The sequence below is a fragment of the Diceros bicornis genome, chromosome 2 (assembly GCF_020826845.1).
Source record: "Diceros bicornis minor isolate mBicDic1 chromosome 2, mDicBic1.mat.cur, whole genome shotgun sequence".
In the NCBI taxonomy this organism is placed as follows: Eukaryota; Metazoa; Chordata; class Mammalia; order Perissodactyla; family Rhinocerotidae; genus Diceros; species Diceros bicornis.
The window spans coordinates 69,089,743-69,112,697 of NC_080741.1; the positions used below are offsets into that span (position 1 = coordinate 69,089,743).

General features: G+C 39.4%; 1 long non-coding RNA gene across 1 annotated transcript in view; it reads left to right on the forward strand.

Annotated features, from left to right (window-relative positions):
* The first annotated feature begins 8,579 nt into the window (after positions 1-8,579).
* The window catches only part of LOC131411189 (uncharacterized), a 58,471-nt gene continuing 44,095 nt past the window's right edge, over positions 8,580-22,955 (forward strand). The window contains exon 1 of the long non-coding RNA XR_009221516.1: positions 8,580-8,666. This is a non-coding gene — a long non-coding RNA (uncharacterized LOC131411189). The remainder of the gene's footprint in view (positions 8,667-22,955) is intronic.

The window sequence follows — 22,955 nt, forward strand, 5'->3', positions numbered from 1 at the left end:
TGGTGTTCACTTCCAATTTTCTCTCCAAGGATGCCTTCTTCTAGGCGTTTGTTACATTCTTGGGGAATCTGTCAGCCTTTTTACGGCAACACTGGGCACACCTTACAGCTGAGACACCCCCTTCCAGGTGTGAAAAGACATCAGCAAGAGCAAAGGCACCTCCCTTCCCCAGATGGCTGCAGCCACACGCTGGGGAGCACCTGTGGGCGGTGGAATGTCCGATTTCTCACATGGAATTCATTCAGACGAAATGTTGTTGTTGTTTTTCTAATGGAAAATCTCACGGGCAAAAGTTTACACACAAAGAATAACACAGAGATACGTAAATACATCACACGTCGAAAGACCAGAAACCCTTCACTGAAGTGGTTAAAAGATCAACTGGAATTTTTTCGGTTCATCATAGTGATACGGTTCCGACGCTTTAGATAAGCATCCTTTTATTTTCTTTTGTGCTTTTACACTCTGGCTGAAGATCAGTATTTATCGTGGAACTTTGTAAGGAACAGATGCTCAAGGCACATCTCTGGAGCATCCAGAATAGCAGTTGAGCATGTGGACGTCAGCATCCCCACAGACGTGCACGGAGTTGGCACAACCTACTGATTGTGTGATGATGCAACAGTTACAAGTCTTGCCTCACCCTTAATTTCTAATCTGTAAAAATGAGAATTATGGTAGGGCGTACTTCGTAGTAGGAGGATTAAACTAGATAATACGTATAAAATCCATGTGTGCGAGACTCCGAATAAGCATTTAAATAAATGCTGGCTGTTTCTTTATATCCTTGTAGAGAATAGATGTCTGGAAAACATACATATGTGAAACATTTTCTGATAGTTTAACTTCACTCCTTCAAGGTGGGATCTTGGGTAAATTATTTAATGTCCCAAAGCCTTAGTTTCCACATCTATACAATGGGGATAATACCCTTACCTGCCTTGATGGGGGGTTATAAAGATTAAGAGAGAATATAGAGAGAGTGTGAGCCTGGAACAATGCCCAGAAGATCCTATATCTATATATAATATATAGATCCTATATATAATAAGATCCTAATGAATGTGAAATATTAGTGATTATTGTCTAAAGGCTGTTTAGGCTTTTAGATAAGTGCTGTCCTTGGGAATCCAGAATGTGAGTGTTATCTTTGTACTATTATTTTCATGTCATCTGCAGGTCAACTTTAACTGAAAGTTAACCTGCAAAATGTAGGGAACGTACTCTCTGCAGAGTAAAAGATCAAAAACTGTAATACTTCCCAACTGACCTTTTGTGATTTAAAAAAATCGGGGGTCTCTAAATAAAAAATGGGGTCTTCCAAATAAAAGTTTGGAAAATAATACATACCAGCCCCCTCCCATCCCACTGAGCTCTCACTCCTTTAGAGATTCACGAGGCCTATTTTAAAAAAAGCAAGTAAAGATAATTTCACAATAAAGAAACATGTAGAACCTTACTTCATCTTGTGTTTTCCAGTCTTATTTAACCATGAACCCATTTTTCCTACAATACCTATTACTGATGGAGACTTCTTGAAACACATCCAAGCATATGAGTGTAATCAGAAATAAAATGCTCTAATGCATTCAAATCAGATTACCATTTCTGATCCTGGAGGAACAGCAATTTCTCACAATTTTTTTGTGAATTAATATCCTGCAGAAGTATTGCTCAAAGTATTGCTTCCATAAAGTTAAACGACAGAAAATAAGTCGAGATCCAAACATGTCTTACTCACATCAGCAAGGGGAAAAAAAAAGCTAAACATTCATCACTTTAGCAGAACCCTAAGGTGACTGAGTGATCCAAGCCACAAGGCCCTGTCCCTGCAGGAGGGTGGCAAACTCGAATATCTAGGGGTCCAGGTAACATAAAGAGTCAAGCCTACTGGGCAGTTTCGTAGCAAGCATATCAGAACTACCTATTTCCTTATTGAAAAAACTTCTTTCTCTGGGTGGCCCCGTGGTGTAGCGGTTAAGTTCGCGCGTTCCACTTTGGCGGCCCAGGGTCTGCAGGTTTGGATCCCGGGCCCTCACCAATGCACCACTTGTCAAGCCATGCTGTGGCGGCATCCCATATAAAATAGAGGAAGATGGGCATGGGTGTTAGCTCAGGGCCAATCTTCCTCAGCAGAAAGAGGAGGATTGGCAAAGGATGTTACCTCAGGGCTAATCTTCCTCGCAAAAAACAAAAACAAAAACAAAAAAACTTCTTTCTCCCATTTTCTTAAAGCACCATGTCTTCTGTTTTCCCACTTTTGATTAAGAGATTTCTTTATCTTAGGAAATATTGCACAATTGCAATAATAAATTGCAATTGACACTTGCCCACAATGGTGGAAAGACAAGAAGGAGGGGTGAAGACTGTAGCAAAGTAGAGACACATACTCCATCTAAATGGAGGTGCAGCCACTCAGAGCCAGCGGTTAATGCCCGGGAGTGTGGGCCCAGTGTTGCCACACCTTTGGGTTTTTAAAGGGAAATTGTGCATTTTCATCTGAAATCTCCCAGTTTTTACATATTTGCTGAAATTGTTAAATATACACACACAAACATTTGTGAGCCCAGGTTGTGATCACTTCCTAGAGGCATGGGCCCATAGGAGAATGTTCTGAGGGAATTGCAAGGTACCAGTACACTGGAGAAACAACACTCATCATGAATCCAGGTAGACTCTGATAACCTGGGCTCCTCAAATACAGAGCAGAGCCTGCGCACCCTTTCCATGATGGGTTCAGATTCAAGGAGGAAGGGACTGGGGGTCTGATTTGTGCCACAAAGTATTAAGGCCTTGAGAACAACTAGCTCATTCATTCATTCCCTTACTATTTATTAAGTGCCTGGTGTGTGCCAGGCACTATTCTAGAATCTGGGTGTGCATCAGGGAACAGAACAAACCAGTCCCTTCTCTCACAGAGCTTAGGTTCCAGTGGCAGGGGGTGAAAAAGTAACTTGTGTCCTCACTTGTAAGAGTCACAGTAACTACCCCAGGGAGGTGGGTGAGAAGACAGTAAACATATAAAGAAATACATGTTCATGGTAACATATACTATGAAGAAAAATAAGGTAGAGTGTGGGGATGGAGAGTGGCGGAGGCTGAGGAGATGGTGGAATAGAGAGGGATCAAGTCTCTCCAGGGGAGGAGAATAGGACGATGCACTGAAATCTTATTGAGGCCCAGAAAATACAACAGTACCAGCCCAACTGGGGACCTAAATATCCCAAGCCCTTACTCTGTGCCAAGCACTGTGCTGGAAGCTTTACATATATCCACCTATTTCATCTGCACAGCCGTCCTAGAGGGCAGATGCCCTGATGATCCTCTTTAACAGATAGGCAATAGAGGCTCGGAGGGGCTGAGTCCTGGCCCGCTGTCACAGGGCTCCTAAGTGACGCAGTTGGGTCCACCCAAGCAGCTTTGGTTCTGAGCTCCACTCAATTTTGCATTTGCTTTCTGGGCTGTGGAGGAGTTGATCAAGACCTGCTTCAGAACAGGATGAGGCAGCCAAGGAAACCTCTCCCATTATTTGACTACTTCAGCCCCATCTCGCAGATCTCACCCAGCCCTGTCGCCATCAACACACAGACACAGAAGAAAAATGTAGAAAATGCATTTTGGTGTCTAAAAGGAACGTAGTGTCAGAAAGCCAAGATACAAATGAAGAATACAAGGATCTAGCTATTTCCATTATATTCCATCTTGGACTTTATTTTCCCACAATTTATTCCATACCCATTAAAATCCTACTCTAGTTCCTTCTATTTGTGAGTGAATGAAGGAATGTGAACTTATCAAGAACTAAGCTTTAAAAATAATTGATGACGGGATATAAAAAAATTCAAAGCATATGGCTTTTTGAGTAGGGTTCTAATCCCGGTTACCTCACTCCTATTTTCTGGTTTCCATACCTTTTTGTATGCCCATCACTCAGCGTAGAACCTGGCTCCTAATAGGTGCTCAGTAAGCATTACACTGAACCCTTGAACTTGTAGCCCTATTTATTTGTTCGTCAGTGCACTTGCACGAATGTTTTCAAAATTCTTAGAGATCCTCAGACCAAAGTCATTCTCTGAGTACAAGAAGGTGTTATTTATAACACTCAGCCTGTGAATGGGTGTTGCAATCAAAAGAACTTTCCTACAGAGCAAAGAGCAGAATGAACTTTTTATTCACTTTGTGCAAAAAGCCAAAATTAACATCTTTTTGCATTCGGTGTAGAATATTTAATTCTGCCCTGGGTTGGGAATTTTCAGGATTTTTAAAAATCATTTGTTGAACTAAGGGCTTCACTGCTCCTGTGAAGTCCATCATTTCCTAGTATTAGATACAGCTTTTCATTTAATTAATTTTAATACAGTAATTTATTTTTATATTTTCCTCTAATCTTGTCAACCCAATGTGGATTTTGCTTTTAATAAAGTACAGGGTAAGCTACTTAAAGTGGAGTAATTGGGCAAAGCCTGACTTGTCCATCTGATCAGAACGGACATTTGGAAGAAGGTGGGGGCTGTGGGGGAGGACAGACAGGAAGAAGAGAAGAAAACCCGCGCTCGGGATCCACCGGGAAGAAGCAACAAAGTGAACAGAGCTTGCTGAGCCCATGGATGGTGTGGTTGGAACCTGCATAGCACTCCAAGGGAGAGCTCAGAAAATTGATTTCCTCAATGGCTTAAGCAGCAGCCCTAGTGATAATGAGAGAGACAGAGAAAAAAAAAAAATTATCCAGAATTTTTTAAAGTGAATTATAACTCATTATGCAGTCCTACTTACAATTTTTCCTACAGCTCTATCCCTCTGCAAGACTGCTCACATGTGCAAGTATGTGCACACAGTTTTATCTGGGGTCTTGGCTCTGGGTCTTTATTCTCTGTCCTATAGGCAAACTACAAGCCTGTTTTTAAGGGATCTTGCCTTCCATTTCAGTTTAGCATCCTCTTGACTGTATAAACATAAGCCAAGCATGTGCTAGACACTGGGGTTTAAAGAATGAAATGCAGTTCTTGCCCTATAGGGGTTACACTCTATTGAAGCCAAAACTCTGAGGAAATTCTCTTACCCTAGTTAAGTGTGGCCCAGACTAGTTACTCTGGAAACCATAAAGGTTCTCTTTCAAATTGACACTATGCTCAATTACACTAGTGAGACGCAGGGGTCAAGAGCACCAATTCTGGAGCTGGCTGCTTGGGTTCGAATCCTGACTCCACCAGTGACTAGTTATATGAGCTTGGGGTCACAGAGTTTTCCCACCTATAAAATGGGGACGCAATAGCATCAACCTCGTAGGGTCCTTAGAGGATGAAACAAGTCTGAATATAAAAGGTATAGTGTGACTGGCACACGGTTAGCGCTAAGTAAGTGTTAGCTAATACTTATTATTTGTCAGACTCTTCTGGCTGCAAGTGACAGAAACCCAATTCAAATTGGCTTAAGCAATAGGGGTTCATTGACTCAATGAACTTAAAATCACAAAAATACAACCGGATGCCAGTGTAAAAATTATTTCTTCAGATTTCTCTCTCTCTCTTTGTCTCTCTCTGTCTCTCTCTGTCTCTCTCTGTCTCTCTCTCTCTCTCCGTCTCTCTCTCTCTCTCCTGCCTTTCTCTGTGTTGGCTTCTCCCTCAGGTAAGTTCTCTCCTGTGCCCCCTCACTCGAAAAAATAATCTTAGGCTTCCAGCATTAACTCCAATGGAAAAGAGAGGTTCTCCTTTCCTATAGTCCTGGGAGACAAAACTCTCAGGACCATGTTTCATTGGACAGCCTTCAGTCACATGCCCATCTGTGAATTATGACGACTATGGTACTCAGACCACACCTGCATCACACGTCACTGTCATCCACGTAAGTGAAGAGGTAAAGGCTCCTTGGGCTGAGAGTAGGGAGGTGGTGATTCCCTAAATAGGAGTCTGTTGCCAAATGAAGAGGGACAGGATGCTGGGCTGGCAAACCAGAACCATCTACTGCACGTGCTAAAATCAGGTTCCTGCATGTGCCCAGTGTCTCACTCCAGTGGTTTCTAGTGTGATAAGCAGTAGTGAGGGACATTCACCCAGGGGCAAGCCCTGGTTTTTCCTAGTGCCTATTATCGTAGAATATGTGTTTGACTTGTTTAAATGACTTTTATTAAAAGACACATATACTTCTCTAAAACCTAAGTGCTCACACTATATCTACCCCATGCCCCCTTTCTATTCTTCTAAAGCAGTTCAGCTTAAAGGCCAATGCATTGACCAGTGGTAGCTGCTGCTTAGGGGTATGGCCACCTCTTTTCTCCTGCCACTCTCTCTGGGATCCTCCCCACCCTAATTTCCCTCAGGCCCTAATTTCCCTCTACCCCTCTGGTGAGGGTCTTCATTGTTATCCTTCCTCACCTGCTCAGAGGTATTGCTACCGCCTCCTACCCTGCTGCTTCAGATATGTAATTCAACACTGATTTTAACAAATAGAATTTCCTCCCAGGGAAGCCCTCCTGTTTCTTCTGCACATGCATTGTGTTGCTCGCTAAAATCTTAACAGTTAGAGAAGAGTCACATAGGTTAAGGGGAGACAGAAAGGTGATGAGAACACGGCATTGAAGGCCAGGCATAGAGGTGTCAGAGAGGAGAGTGCCAGACCTGGGACAACCCCATGAAGAGAAAATGGAGCAGCGTGGGGAACATGCCTGAGGGTCATGTGGAAGCTAAGCCATTGAGGGCCATTTAGGTGAGCACCTCTGGCATCCCCATCAGCTAATCTTCTAACTTGAAGGAGAGGGGACTTCCCACTGCAATGTCAGCCTGCATGCTGCCTTTGGATGATTCAGCAAAAGGCCCTGAGACTTTACAAAGTCCCCCAAATTACCCTGTGACAGACCACACATTTTCAGTGGTCAAAGACGCTCATAACTTTGCACTACCTCTAAGAGAGAGAGTAACAGGAGACTTGTAATGGTGAAACCCACACCTAAAACCTGAGTATGTATTGTCATCAAATTGAAGATATGTTCTGCTTTTAATATTTCAGTTGATTTGAGCCCTTTTCTCTGAATTCATAATCCCTGAATATTTATTAATATCCATCAAGCTTCCTGTGTTCATCATGTGCCATACATAGCTCCGATATGAGCCTTTCTGCCCGTAATGCAACTCCAAGAAGGGTATAGACAAGAATAGAATGCTGTCACCATCCATCGTTTCATGGCTTTGACTCTGCATAGAAAAATGGACGCTCCCTCACTGCCTGCTGTTGAAACATAGATTAAACAGCAATGGGTTGAGATCCTCTAGATGTTGGTTCGGATAAAATGAAGCAAAGGTAAATACATTTATAACCGGTAAGGGAAATGTCAAGTAAAGAAAAGATTTACCTGTCAATGTAATAGAAACCCTATGAAATGGGAGAGTAACTGAGCTCAAGACTTGCAACACTCCATGGGTTTGAGCCACATGTTTAAATGCTAGGTCCTGACTAAGTTAGATAAATCATGATGGCTACAGTCAACTAAAAATAGTAATATCATAGTTTATCCTCTTGTTTAGCATTCTTCTGGTTGCTCAATTGGCAGTACCCCTATTAGGGAGGCTTTGACCTGCAGTTGGAAAGAATTCTGCATTGGATTCTGCCATTAACATATAATTCATGTAATGCCTTCCAGATGGTACACTAATTATGTGGTATTTCTTCATATAATAAATGTGTGTCTGTTGTATGCCAGGCAGTGTTCTAGGTCCTGGGTATTCAGAGGTGAATAAGAATGAGTGGGGTTCAGACAAGGAATATATGACACATAAGAAAATATTAGATAAGTGACAGGAACTATGAAAACAGAGTGAGTGATGGCAAGTAACTGGTGACTCTTTCAAATTGTGTTGTTAAGAAAGACTCCTTTGAGGTCTTTGAGGTCTGAATGAGCCACTGTGTGACAATGAAGAAAGAATATTCCAGACAAAGGAACAGTTAGTGTGAAGAGAATAGTTAAAGAGCAATGACCTTTCATTCATTCATACGTCCATTCTAGAAACACTTTTTGAGTCTTACTATGTGCCAGGCCCTGTTTTAGGCACTAGAATTCAACAGTGAACCAAAGAAAGATCTCTACTTCACAGCAACTACTTTCTAGAGTTGGAATTGGACAATAAGCAATATGTACAATAAATGAGTTATATTTCATATTAGAGATTGAGAACTGTTATAAAAAATAGTGCATGGTAGGGGGAGATTGAGACAGTAAATGACAAGGAGTGGTGAGAGGGCCAGGGGCAGATTACAATATTAACAGGGTAGTGAAGGTAGACCTCATTGAGAAGAAGTTTTGAACAAATGATGAAGAGATAGCCAAGCAGTTATCTAGGGAAACTGAAAAGCAGGTAGGAACAGCCATTGCAAAAAACCCTCTGGCAGGGGCAGGCCTAGCATGTTTCAGGAGGCCAGTGTGGCTGGAGCAGAGTAACACGGAGAAGGTCAGAAAGTTAACAGAGCATCAGATTAGGTAGGGCCTTGTGGCCAAAGTAAGAATTTTAATGTTGCTTGGGGTGAAATGTGGAGCCATTGCAAATTTTAAGCACAGGAGTGACATGATCTGACTTATGATTTTAAGGGACCATTCTGGCTGCTGAACTGAAAAGAGACTCTAAGGAGGCAAGTGTAGAAGCAGAAAGAACTGTTGGGAGGCTGCTGCATTAATCCAGGTAAGAGATGATGGTGGCTTGGACCAGAATTGTAGGGGTGGTGGGACATGGCTGATTCTGGATGTGTTTTGCAGGTAGAGCCAGCAGGACTTTCTTTTGGGTTGGATACGGGATTCTTGAGAATGAAAAGTCAAGGATTACTGGCTGAGGGAGTAGCAGAACGGAGTTGCCATAGGTTAAGAAGCCTGAGGGAAGAACAGCTTTGGCATGGAAGGGTGGGATGGCCTTGGAGTTCAGTTTTGGTCGTGTTGGTGTTGAGATGTTATTAGGCATTCCAAGTGGAGATGTTAAATAGGCTGTTGGACACAAGACTCTAAAGTTCAGGAGAGGAGTCTGGTATTTCACGCCTTAGGAGTAGGTGATATGGAAATATAAACAGGGCCAAGGGATAAGTTCTGGGGCACCCCAGCATTAAGAGGTTGGAGAGAAGGAGAGAAACCAAAAAGGAGTCTGAGAAAGAGCGATCAGTGGAGTAAAAGGAAAATCAAGATGGTTTGGTGGCCCAGAGGCCAAATGGAGAAATGTGGGAGAGGAGGCATTGATCAACCGCAGCAAATGCTGCCGACAAGTGAAGTAGCAGGAGGCCTACAGAGTGACCAAGGGATTAACAGCATGTCTTTGAGCAATTTGGCTGGCGTGGTAAAAGAGGAAACCAGATCACAGTTAGTTGAAAGGAGAATGAGAGAGAGCAAATACAGACAAGTCTTGAAGGAGATTTGCTGGGAGGGGGAGCAAAGTAGTGGGCAGGGCAGGTGTGGTCAAGAGAAGGGTTTTTCGTGTTTTTTAACGTGAGAGAAATAACAGCATGTGTTTGTGTATGGATGAGACTGATCCAGTAGAGAGGGAAAATTGAAGACATAGCAGAGAGACGGAAGTGTTGCTGGAGCAATGTCCTTGAGTAGGCAAGAGGGCTTGGAACTGGTGTGTTAGATAGGGACAGGGAAGATATAACTGTGATAACAGCCAAGAATGCAGAGGCTGCTGGATGAGTGCATGGGTTAATCGGGTCTGTTAGTTTCTCCTCTTGTTGCTTCCATTTTTCTTAGTAGGAAGGAAGCAAGCAGAGCGAGGAGGGATGGGGAGGGAGTGTTGCGGGTTAGAGGAGAGGGAAGGTGTGAAAGTGGCAAAGTGTGTGGGCAGTGAGGATCCCTGTGATTGCCTGCCAGCAGAAAGGGCCCACCTGAGGCTCCTGGTTTCCTGGAAGCCAGCGTGCCTGGAACACAGCCTTTAATGTTGGAGCGCAGCATGAGAAGTGGCAGGGAATAGCGGGGGGTTAGGTCAGGTCGGGTTTGGTAAACCTGGGCAAAGAGTTTAGATTTTAACCGAAATGAACCCTTAGGAAAATTATTTAAACTCTGCACCTCTGTATTCCACTACTGACAAAATAAAGTAAGACTGAATTACCTTTCACCTCTAAAATTCTTGACCCTGTGTGAAAGAGAGAACTAATTCTTAAGTGTTCATTAAACTAACAGCTCAAATCTCCTGATTCTTAAGCATTTGTGGAAAAGTAAAACTTCTTTTCCGTGCATTTTCTGCCTTTATTCTTTGCATAGCTTTCAGCTGTGCTCCAATATCTTGACCTTCAAATTGCCCTCTCTTTCTGGATCTTGTTTTATGGATTCAACTCTAAAACTTTTCACAGAGAAAGCAAATAGGGGTCAATGCTTCAGCAGGTATTTCTTGAGCAGAGATGGTGATCCTGGCCCTGTAAACTTATTTTCAGCATTTTTTGAATACTTTGCAAGAATATGAAGGTTATAAAATTTGATGGGAAGATCTGAAACCAGAAATAAACATTCCTCGGGCTTCTAGATTGATATCAAGGCAGGGATTTCTCATCTACGGGCATTTTTTTTTCCTTCTCATTTCTTAATGTTTTCAGCTAAAGCCCCTTTTGTCCTCCTGTGAGGATGCTGATCACAGCATCATTTATAGTAGAAAAATCATAAACCTTATATGTATCCAAAAATCTTGGAATCAAAAATTGTCCATGTGAGGGAAAATACACACCCATTTAAAAATTTTCATTTTGAAGATTGTTTAATAACATGGGGGAATGTTCATGGGGTAAATGAAGAATATACTAGAATAAAATGTTTACTATAAGCTCAATTTTTAAGTGAACGTGTTTTCTTATTTATAAACTGGGATATAATACAACATTTTTAAAATTTATTTTACTGAGGTCATATTGACTTATAACAGTGTGTACGTTTCAGGTGTACATTATTATATTTCAGTTTCTGTGTAGATTGCATCGTGTTCACTACCAATAGTCTAGTTTTTATCCATCACCATACGTATGTGCCCCTTTGCCCCTTTCGCCCTTCCTCCACCCCCTTCCCTTCTGGTAACCACTAATCTGTTCTTCTTATCTATGTGCTATTTGTTTGTTTATCTTCCACATATGCCTGAAATCATATGGTATTTGTCTTTCTCTGTCTGACTTATTTCGCTTAGCATAATACCCTCAAGGTCCATCCATGTTGTTGCAAATGGCATGATTTTGTCTTTTTTTATGGCTGAGTAGTATAACATAACATTTTTACAATGCGGTGATTCTCTCAATGTAGCATGAGTAAGGGTGTTTTGTTTTATTTCTCTATGAACTTTTTTTTATTTTTAAATTTTTCTATAATGAACATGTATTCTTTTTATGATGAAACTGAAATTAAACTTACTAAGACACAACAATTTTTCCTGTGTCTGGAGAGAATTGGTGATTGAAAAACATACTAGTATTTTTCTCTCCTACTAGAGATGCTCCCCATGCTCTCCCCGTAGGTGGCATAGAGCAGACAAACTAAGGTTCAGCCACATTAGAGCATAAAGCTGCTTGAGCCCTTTGGGGGCGAAAAAATAATGCCCTAGATTTAAATGTATGTAAAAATAATATGCAGGAAAAGAAGAACAGATTGAGGTTTGGGGGCAAAATATAAAACTATATACCAGGCCTCAGATCTTGTAAAATTGTAAATGCCTCTCTCATTCCTTTCTGTCTATAATTTGTTAAACAATCATTTAACAAATACTAAAGGGTCTGTTACTTATTTAACAAACACTAACACAGCAATTACTGTGTGCCAGCACTGTTTCCAAGTGCTTTATATGTCACTCATTTCAATCCACATAGCATCTTTATGATACAGATAGTATCTCTGTCTTATCGATGAGAAACTTAGACACAGGGAGGTTGCGTAGTTGACGCAAGGTCCCACGGCTAGTAAGCGGCAAGCTGAGATTCAAACCCCACAGTTGGCCTCCAGAGTCCATGTTCCTACTCCAAAACTAACTTGCCGGGCACTGCACTAGACTCTTGGCTTTACTTGCTACTAAACAACAAGACATATTAAGTTCCTGTCCTTGGAGAGCATACAGTCTTGTGGGAAGACAGTTGTCAATCCAATAATCACACAAAACAAATGCATAATTACCAAATCTAATAAATCTATAAAGGAAAATGTAGAAAACATGTGTGTGCGAGTGTGTGTAAAATGAGGCCCTTGCATCTTGGTAAATTACAGGATGCCTCTCTAGGCTCATTTCTCTTCCTCAACATGACCATTATGTAGAATTGTGGTGTAACTCACTGAATACTGTACGAGAGAAGGGCAAAAAGGCAAATCTCACCACCCTCAATGCTTGTTACAGGCCAAAGCCAGGGATATGCTCCCTGCTTTCAGTGGAGGGGCAATGTGGATCTGTCCATACATAGGCATAGGAACTAATTTCTCCCTTCAAAGAGTCAAGAAGAAAAGGCTTATTTGAGCAGAAGTGTCTTTCACTATTAGTTGCTTGGTAGTAAGCTGCCGATGTCTCCCTCTAGTATATGCCCTCATAAGTTCCTGTTGCCCACTTTGGGTGAGGAAAAGATGAAATCACAGCATTAGGAATAACTGTAGTTTGAATTTTTGATTAGTTTTCATTGGTACAGGTGGATGAATTTCGATGATGTAGTGCAAAGGAATTTTTTTTAACCTACTCTTATCTTTCAGCAAAGAAAGGAAAGATGTCTTTAATGGGGAGCCAGGGGGGGACAATGTGAACTGTACAATCTCAGTTTTGTTTTGTTTTTTAAGTTTCTATTTGTATTTGATTTCTTTTTGGTCTGGACACACCAATGTGTGAAATTTTTCATGATGAAATCTCCTTTGAGGTATCAGATTCAACTTAAGTTTCTGGAATGAAGTTCACATGGCTTTACAGAAATCCCATGTCTTGAGTACAGTGTCTTCTCAGCTAGAGGGACACCAAGTTGACATCTCAGATCTGGGCAGAATTTAATCCCAATACAACAGAGCATCAAAACCGGGAATACCATGCTGAGCAGATCCCGCCTAGGGAAGAACCATGAACTGCTTCAGGCAATACCGTTTGCTTGGCTGAACATCTCGGAATGGCAGCCGAGTTGTTTCTGAAGCTCACAAGACTGTGTGTGCTCCCGTGCCCGTGGGAGTAGTGCTCATCCCAGCCTCACTACTCTGTTATGTGTGTAAACGTGTTCTCTCCTCATAACAGCAGGGAAACTTCATAGAGCAACTACCCCCTCTCAACAAGCGCTCTTAAATGCCACCCTAATCTCCCCCTGCGGGCCTCTTACAATGAGCCCTGATCTGTCAGTCACAGTTGACTGAACAACTGGACTGTAAGGAGTGGAAATTTGTACCACATTTGCCTCCCATCAGATTCTTTTCCTAGGAATTTTGATCTGGGAAGAAGGGCAAGTTCATTTGTCCATGAGAAAGTAACTATTATCTGTGAAATCGGGAGTTTTCGGGGACCATCTTCTGTCTGCATTGTATAGCAGATAAAGCTGATCTGATAGAAGAAAGAAATTGAAATAGACCGAGGGAGCCAATCAGCCATGAGAGCAGGAGAGGTTGCTCCACGGGTTCCAGGCTACCTTTGGGATCCTGGGTCTAGCGCTTCCTGAAGCCCAACAGATTTCGTGCCCAGGAATCCACCAGACATCTCTGTATCATCATCATTCATTGTCCTTCTTTGCTTTTCATTTGGTTGGTTGATTTTGCCTAAACTAAGCTTAATTGCTGTTACTTGGAACCAAAGAGTCTTAACTAATGTGGTGGCTTTAACAGTTCAAGGAGAATACTTACCATACTCGTATACTCACCAACCTCCTTTAGAATTAGCTGCATCAAGTATCATGCCCACGTGCCTAGTTATAGACGTGCACATGGATCACTTGTTCTCCTACTAAAGTAACAAAGACATTAAGCTGGAAAAAGAAGTTTTAGTTTGAGAAAAAGTAGCAGGCATTTCCTAGAAATAGCTCTGACCCAAACCCAGCCAGAGCAGATTCAACCGGAGGGATATAAACAGAAATCACACCCAGACTGCTATAATTAAACTAAACTAGATTTTAGAGGAAATTCTTCTTTGTGAAAAGCAAAGAATCTCTAGAGTGGTTCAGTCATCCTCAGCACTTAGGAAAACAATTATCAAATTTGTGGTTCGCAGGATGAAATCTTTTTCAAAACAAATCGATCGATGTAAAAATAAAACTTAAGAAATCCTTTTTATGAATGCTGAAATAATCCTCATGCAGAGGTCAGGGGGGTTCAACAGCGTTAGATGTTTCCTGTATCCTGCAGTCTCCACCCAACACGTCTTAAATAATCAAGTTCAGGCCAGCTTTTGTCATTATGTTTTTGTCTTAATACTCTCGCATGTTCATCGTCCCTTTATCCATATTTTATCTTCCTAATTTTTGCCTGATTATACTATTCATATCTAGGGATGTGAGTCCCTAATAACGTTAAGGGGAGTAATGTAGAGGAAATGGGCTTTATTAGTTTGGATTTGTTTTATTAGCATTCTACAGTTTGATTAGAATGAGCAAGTCGAGAGAGTGTTATTTGCCAAGCAGAGTAAAAACAACATAAAATGAAATAAACTGAACCTCAATGTATTATTGATAGAACACGAAGACATTTTCCACAGCATTATTGTAAGTACAAAGGTCCTTGTGTGAGACAATAAAGGAGAACAAAGACACTTTTTTTTCCCCAGACTGTTTTTAGTTTCTTTGCAGATACCTTTAGTTAAGTGAAGGGCATACTTTTTCTTCAAAAGGAATTTAGAGAGGAAGATACCAAAATATACCAGACAACTATATTGAAATATTTACCATTTGTTGATTTGGGACATAGAGTGAATGACAGATTTTAGCATAATATTTGCAGAGGGAAAAAGAATTTTCCATGAGCATCTAGAATGTTGTTTTGCTTAGGTTTATGCAGAAAATGTATCTGAGAAAAATGAAAATTAATCTTGGAGAGGGGAAGAATTCCTCTGGGAATACAATGTCAACTGATCTTTTCAAGTGATTAGTAGGGAAGAAATAAGATTGTTGATGGATTTTTTTCTTTAATCTAACTTTTGAAAAAATGAGTCAAGCTCTTTTGTAGAATGGCTAAATGATAAAATGGGTGTGGTCTCGGATAAGTCACTAAAATATATATGCTCTTGTGTGTCTGTTTGCATATGTTTCTCTTCTACCCTCATTTTCTCCCTCACCCCTCCATGATTTGATAAATTCAGTAACTGGTTATAGATTTGGAGATGTTCCCTGTAAAAGCCATTTTGAGTAAAGGCATATGATTAGCTAAAATCGTTGGCAGGCCAAAGAACAATAAGTGAAGAAACTAATTGGAAGTTTTCACTTTTTCTTTTTCTTTCTTCCTTCCTTTTTCTTTAATTTAAATTTAGAGTTTGAGAGTTCTAGCATATGGAACAAGGAACCTATTCATTGTTTGAATGGAAAATGTGAAAACAGAGATAGTCAACCAATACAGAAGCTATTCTCCTTGCTTAGTAAGAGAAGTTTTCCCAAACAAGAAAACTATCGTAATGGAGGAAAGTGCCTTAAAATTATGTTTATTTGATAGAAGGAGTTCAGATAATATGAGGCCCAGAAATACGCATTCTAAGGAGACAGGACTAGGCTCTGTTCGCATGAAAATGTACTTCTTTGTTCATAATGTGTTAGCGTCTTGTAGAATAATGGAAGACCATCCATTTGTAATCAAACAACCTTGGGTTTGAATGCTGGCTCTGCCACTCCATAACTAGACGATCATGGACAGATGGGTCTCAGTTTCCTCATCTGCATAATGGATATTGAAATATTATCTGTGAATGAAAAATGGAATTCCCCTAGCACCTTGCCTGGCACATAAATACCCTCTGAAAGGCAGTTGACGTGATTTCTAAAGTTTGTATCACAAGAGCCTCTTCATCTATGCCAGTCTGCAGCTTTTGTCAGTGTGTCATTCTCAAATGTCCTGGCTTCCTTTTTGTGGAGAATGTAGAATTGGATTTTACATTTCAGACAATCTCAGAGAGTCAGATCCTCTTTTGTCACCTCCTAGTCTCAATTTACCTGTCACATCCTCCTCCCTTTACTCCACAGACTATATGTCCAAAACTACTTGAGTTCAGTTTGGAAATATCTGTAAATTGTTGGCCTAGCCTAATCTCCAAGTGCAAGAACAATTTCTACAGGTTAACTCTTCCTGATACACCTGTCAGATGGGGATAGGCAAAAAGCTTTCATTTTTAATGTTAAAAATCCTAGTTTGAATGGTTTTTTAAATTTCTAAAATAGTAATGATTTATTTGCAAAATATTTCAAATATTCAGAACAGTATGCTCATATACATAGTACTATCTTTTATCAAGTCATAGTTTGCCATATTTATTTCAGATTTTGAGGAAATAAAACTTTACAGATTTATTTGCAGCCTAAGCCCAGCATTCTCCAGAGTAACCACTATTCTGAATTTTACGTTTATCATGCCCACGCAGATATTTATACCATTACCACATATATAAGTGTACATAAACTTAACAGATGGTTTTCACCTTTTTTAGTAGTATCTTACTTCATACAATATTATACAAATTGCTATTTTTGTTTAACATTTTTCAGATTTATCTATATTAATATATGTAATGTCATTCACTTTCACCCCGTATAATAATCTATTGTATGAATATAGTGAAATTTATTGACCCGTTCTTCGGTTAATGGGTATTTATTCCAGTTTTTCACTGTACTAATAATGATATGAACATCGTTGTGCCTGTCTCCTTGTGCACATACACAGAGTTTCTCTCATATATATTCCTAGAAGTGAAATTGCTGGGATGAAGGGAGAACAGAATGCACACCTTCAACTTGACAATATATTGCAAAGTTGCTCTCCAGAATGGCTCTGACAATTTACACTCCCACCAGCAATGTACGGAAATCCCTAATCCTCCTCATCTGTCCTAATACCTGATATTATCAGACTTCTTAATTTTTGGAAAATCTGGTAAGCATGAAATGGACTTTTAATTTGTATTATCCTGATTATCAGCGAAGTCAGCCCTCTTTACTATGTTTATTGGCCATTCACATTTTCTCTCCTGAGAACTGTGTCTTCCTATTCGTGCCCTTTTTCCATTGATTTTTCCTTTTTCCTTGTTGATTTTAGGAGTTCTTCATATATTCTGGAACATAATCATTTGTTATATGTGTTGCAGATATCTTTTCTGGCCTATGTGTATTTGAACACTGTTTATGGAATCTTTTACTTTTAAACTGGGTTTTCATGTTTTATTCTTTAAAATTCTACTCTGAGGTCATAAAATTTATCCTTTTCATATGTAAGTATTTGATCCGATTGGAATTTGTCTGTCATTATTTTGCTTGTGGGTAACCATTTGTCCCAGGATGGGTTGGGTAGTCCATCTTTCCCCTCACGTCAATAAAGATGCCCTCTATTTAGTTCCATTAGTTTATGCTGTGGCTCTGTACTAAAACCATGTTTACTAAAGCCATATTATTATAGCTTTATAATCATTCTACATACCCTGTATGTGATGCTCCTCCCCACCCCACCATTAATATCATCTTCAAAATTACTTAGATGTCCATGCCGTTTTCTTCATCCAAATGAATTATAGGTTCATATTGTTAAATTCTATAAACAGTTTGTGGGATTTTGCTTGAATTACAACAATTGCATAATTTAGGAAGAACTGACAATTTTATGTCATTGAGACTCTCTATCCATATTCTTGAATAGCTCTCCTTTTGTTCAGGTCTTTTTTTAAGGTCCTTTATGATTGTATTAGTTGAGATTAGTTACACTGTATAAAGCAGAAAACCTAAAATAACAGAAGTTTAAACAAGAGAGTTTATTTCTCTCACATAAATGTGGTCTGGAGGCAGGTACTTTAGGACTAGCGTGGAGCTCCACTGTCACAGGGACCCAAGCTTCTTCTCACTTTCTGCTCCACGACCCCAGCACATGGCTTTGTCTTTGGAGTTACCTGATCACCATCAGGAGCTCCTGGAGCTCAAGCTGTCTCATCTACATTCAATCAGAAAGAAGAGAAGGCAAAATGGGCTTAGTCTGTCTATCACCGCTTTAAGGAGCCTTTCCAGAAGGTGTACCCAATAACTTACCCTACATCTTACTAACCAGAACATAGTCTCATGCCCTACTTAAATACTAGGGAGACTGGAAAGTGTGGTCTTCTAACTAGACCCATTACTGCCCCCTATAATATAGAGGGCTTTGTTATTAAGTAAAATAAATACAAACAGATATTAATAGTCACCTCATATAGTTACACAGAATTTTCTGTATTATTTTTGCAACTTTTTCTGTGTCTGCAATTATGTCAAAATGTAAGTTTAAAACTAAACAAAAAAAAACATTAAAAAAAGATTGTTCTCCGTCTGACTTATTTCACTTAGCATAAGTCAGAGAGAGAAAGAAAAACAGTGCATGATCTCACTTGGAATCAAAAAAGTAGAATTCGTAGATACAGAGACTAGATTGGTGGTTACCAGGAGCCGGGGGGTTTAGGAAATGGGGAGATGTTGGTCAAAGGGTACAAACTTCCAGTTATACGATGAATAAGTTCTGGGGATCTAATGCACAGCATGGTGAATCTAGTTAACAATACTGTGTTGTATACTTGATATTTGCTAAGAGAGTAGATGTTAAATCTTCTCACCACAAAAAAAAAAAAGGACTGACTATATGAGGTGATGGTTGTGTTAACTAACCTTAATGTGGAGATCATTTCACAATACATACACGTATCAAATCATCATGTTGTACAGCTTAAAATCATACAATGTTATTTGTCAATTATGTCTCAGTAAAGCTGGAAAAATAGAATGTTTCCTTGACTAACTCAAAATATGATTTAACAAGAGATGAACTGAAGTACATATACTTTTGTATCATCACGCAAGTTTAGAGGTGGTATCAGTGCAGTGGTTGAGAGCACGTGCTCTGGATTCAGACTGCTGGGGTTTACATCCTTTCTAGCTGTGTCCTTGTACTTAACCTCTCTAAGCTCTCATTTCCCCCTCCGGTAAAATGGAGTAAACAATGATACTCACCTCAAGGTTAGGAGGTTCTAATGAGATCAAGTCCACTGCCTTGAGCTTGTTAAGCGGTCATAAGTAACAGCTGCCATTATTATGCTCACAATATGTAAACTAGAAGGAAGGACAGACAGGGGAAATGATTTGACCAATGCCACATGGTTCTGGAATCCAGCTTCCCAGTGGCCTTTCCAATATTATGCTTCAAGGATCATGAAATTTGTTGCATTTATGTAAAAATAAAGATGAAAATATTGATCACAAGTAGCCATTATTATTATTGCATTTTTAAATGCTAAGGATAAACTTCTTTTTTTCGTTATTGCTAAATTGCCACCTTGATTACTATTTGCTCACGGTTGAGATATGGTCAGAAGAGTTTATTTATTATGTTTGCCTATAGTTTTCTTTAAATTCAAATTTTCAATAATCTAGTACCATCATTCCTCAAACTGTTCTATGTTTAAGTGTTTTGTTATATATTAATAAACTTTAAACACATGAGTTTGGTTTTTTCCATGTGCACTGATTCTTTCTGCAAGTTGGCTTGAATTTTAAATACTCTTTTATTTTACAATACCCCTTGCCAAAAAGGATAGCATGGTTCATAAGCCATTTATTTTTAAAAAACTGTTTGGCTGTATTGCAGAGGAACAAATCTCTTTATTTTCATCCGGAGTGTGATTTATCTCCCAAATACAATTGCATTGGTTGCTCTCCTATCATAAAATAAGGTAGAACTCTACTGCCTAAGAGTTCACTTTGTGTTTGTTGATATTTTGTTTTGCATTTGGTCATGGTAGGCCAGAATTAGTGATACAAGAGGTGAAAAGCAGCAATATTGAGATAACTGAGCTAATGAGTGAAAACCATACTTCGAGCCTCTCCAGCACCTCCCCACTATCTCTTTCCTACTTATAGATGTCAAGACAGCTGCAGTCAACAGGTGCAGTAACTCATCTCTCAGGAATTTACGTTTATTGAGAGCAAATATGTGCCAGCCACTGATGTAACTGTTTGATATGCCCCAGTGAGCAAGCCTGATGCATGAAAACACCCTCCAGTCCAGTTTCATACATATTTGACACAGTCCCTCTTGATTAAGCGACGAGAGCTCGGAAGATAATCCACAGCGAGTGGAAACTCATCACCTGTTTTTGTCCCAGAGTTTGGGTAAACAGTCATATTACCTTAAAGAGATCATCTTTTTTGAAAGGAATTGATTTAATATATTCTAAGATAAAAGGGAACATGCAGATCCTTTTTTCCTTCCCTATTTGAATTTTATCTTTTTTTTCCTTCCACTTTTATTGAGATGTAATTGACATACAATGCTGTATAAGTTTAAAGTGTAGAGCACAATGACTTGACGTATGTGTATATTACTAAATGACTACCACAATAAGTTTAGTTAACATCCATCACCTTATATAGTTACAAAAAAATTCTTTTTCCTTGTAATGAGAACTTGTAGGATTTACTCTCTTAGCAACTTGCAAATATACCATACAGCAGTGTTAACTCAGTCATCATGTGGTATATTACATCTCCAGCACTTATTTATCTTAGAACTGGAAGTTTGTACCTTTTGACTACCTTCACTCAATTTCCCCACTCCTTACCCCTTACCCCTGCCTCTGTCAATCACAAATTGGATCTCTTTTTCTATGAGTTTGGGTTTTTTTAGAGTTCACACATAAGTGAGATCGTGTAGTATTTGTCTTGCTCTGTCTGACTTATTTCACTTAACATAATGCCCTCGAGGTCGATCCATGTTGTCACAAATGGCAAGATTTCCTTCTTTTTTACGGCTGAGTAGTATTCCAATAAAGAAGGATCCATTCTTTATGGATGGATCCTTCTTTCTCCATTCATCTGTCGATGGACACTTAGGTTGTTTCCATGTCTTGCCTACTGTGAATAATGCTGCAACGAACATACGAGTGCAGATATCTCTTCAAAATAGTGATTTCATTACCTCTGGATATATACCCAGAAGTGAGATTGCTGGATCATATGGTAGTTTTATTTTTAATTTCTTGAGGAACCTCCATACTGTGTTCCATAGGGGGCCGTACCAGTTTACCTTCCCACCAACAGTGCACAAGGGTTCCCTTTCTCCACATCCTCACCAGCATTTGATATCTCTTGTTCTTTTGATGATAGCCCTTCTAACAGGTGTGAAATGATATCTCATTGTGGTTTTGATTTGCATTTCCCTGATCAGTAGTGATGTTGAGCACCTTTTCATATACCTGTTGGCAATTTGAACATCTTCGGAATAATGTCTATTCAGGTCCTTTGCTCATTTTTTAACTGGTTTCTTTGTATTTTTGCTATTGAGTTGTGTGAGTTCTTTGTATACAGTATTTTGCATATTAACTATTAGATATATGATTTGCAAATATTTTTTCCCATTTTGTAGGTTGCCTTTTCATTTTGTTGATTGTTTCCTTTGTTGTGTGGAAGTTTTTTAGCTTGATATAGTCCCATTTGTTTATTTTTTATTTTGTTGCTTGTGTTTTAGGTGTCCTGTCCAAAAAATCATTGCCAAGAGCCGTATCAAGAATCTTTTTTCCTATGTTTTCTTCTAGGAGTTTTATGGTTTCAGGTCTTACATTTAAGTCTTTAATCCATTTCGAGTTAATTTTTGTGAGTGGTGTAAGGAGTAGTCTAGTTTCATTCTTTTCCCCATTGAGCATACTTGACTCCCTTGTCAAATATTAGTTGACCATATATGAATTTATCTTTATCCTCAAGTTTCATATATTCATTCATCCATTCAATCATATATTTAACAAAAATATTTCATTGCCTGTTATGTGCCAAACATAGTGGTACATGCTGTTGACACAACAGTGCACAAAACAGATATGGCATGGACCTATACTCATGGAATTTATAATCTTGTTCTTAAAAGGGTTGCAAGTCTGTACAGCAAGAGACCATCTAAAGCTATGCTGTCCAATGTGGACACATGTGACTATTTAAATAAAAACTAATTAAAATTGAATTTAAAAATTAAAATTTTAGTTCTCTAATGTACTAGCATTTTAAGTACTCCAGAGCCCTATGTGGCTGGAGGCTACCATATCGGACAACACAAATGTAAAATATTTCCACTATCATGAAGGCTCTATTGGAAAGTGCTGTTCGAGAGTTTGAGATGCAGAATTAGCCAAGCGGATGGGTGAGAAAGGTCAGTCCAGAAAGCTGCTTGAACAGCGTGCAAAAATCAAGAGTAGAGGAAAACACTGAGAAGCTTGTCCTGAAGTAAAAGATAAAGGCTTGACTGAAAACTAAAGGGAGCAACTAATGTCTCCCCCAGTCGTTGGATGAGAGACGTTCAGTGCTATTCTGCGGCAGACGAGGGAGCTCCAGGAAATTTCCAAAAAGGAAGGATTTGGCCGGGAACATCTCCAACAGAGAAAAGTTCAATAATTGTGTGAAATCACTTGATGCTGACTTGGCCAAATTTCTGTGGTAATTTTGATCCTCACAAAATGTCAGTTATTTCACACACACACAAAAATATTTGTAATGCATAATTTCAGCTACTCTGAACAATTTGCCAGCATTTCCCGTATTTTACCTTTGAATTTTATAAAATTTCAAGATATTTTGCGGTTACATCCAAAAGAAATTTTAGGTTATTTTTTTTCTGTTTCTTTTTAAAAACCATAAGCTCTCATGAACTTGTAGTCTGCCATTCATCTCTCAAAACTGAGATGCCGCATCCTACAGCTCTCCTATCAAACAAATATTTGGCCCAAATGTAATTACATATTAATAAAAATAAGAATGGCCCATTTGTGTTCAAATTTAATAATAGTTAGAATGGTATATACATTATTGGGAGAAAGTAGATGATT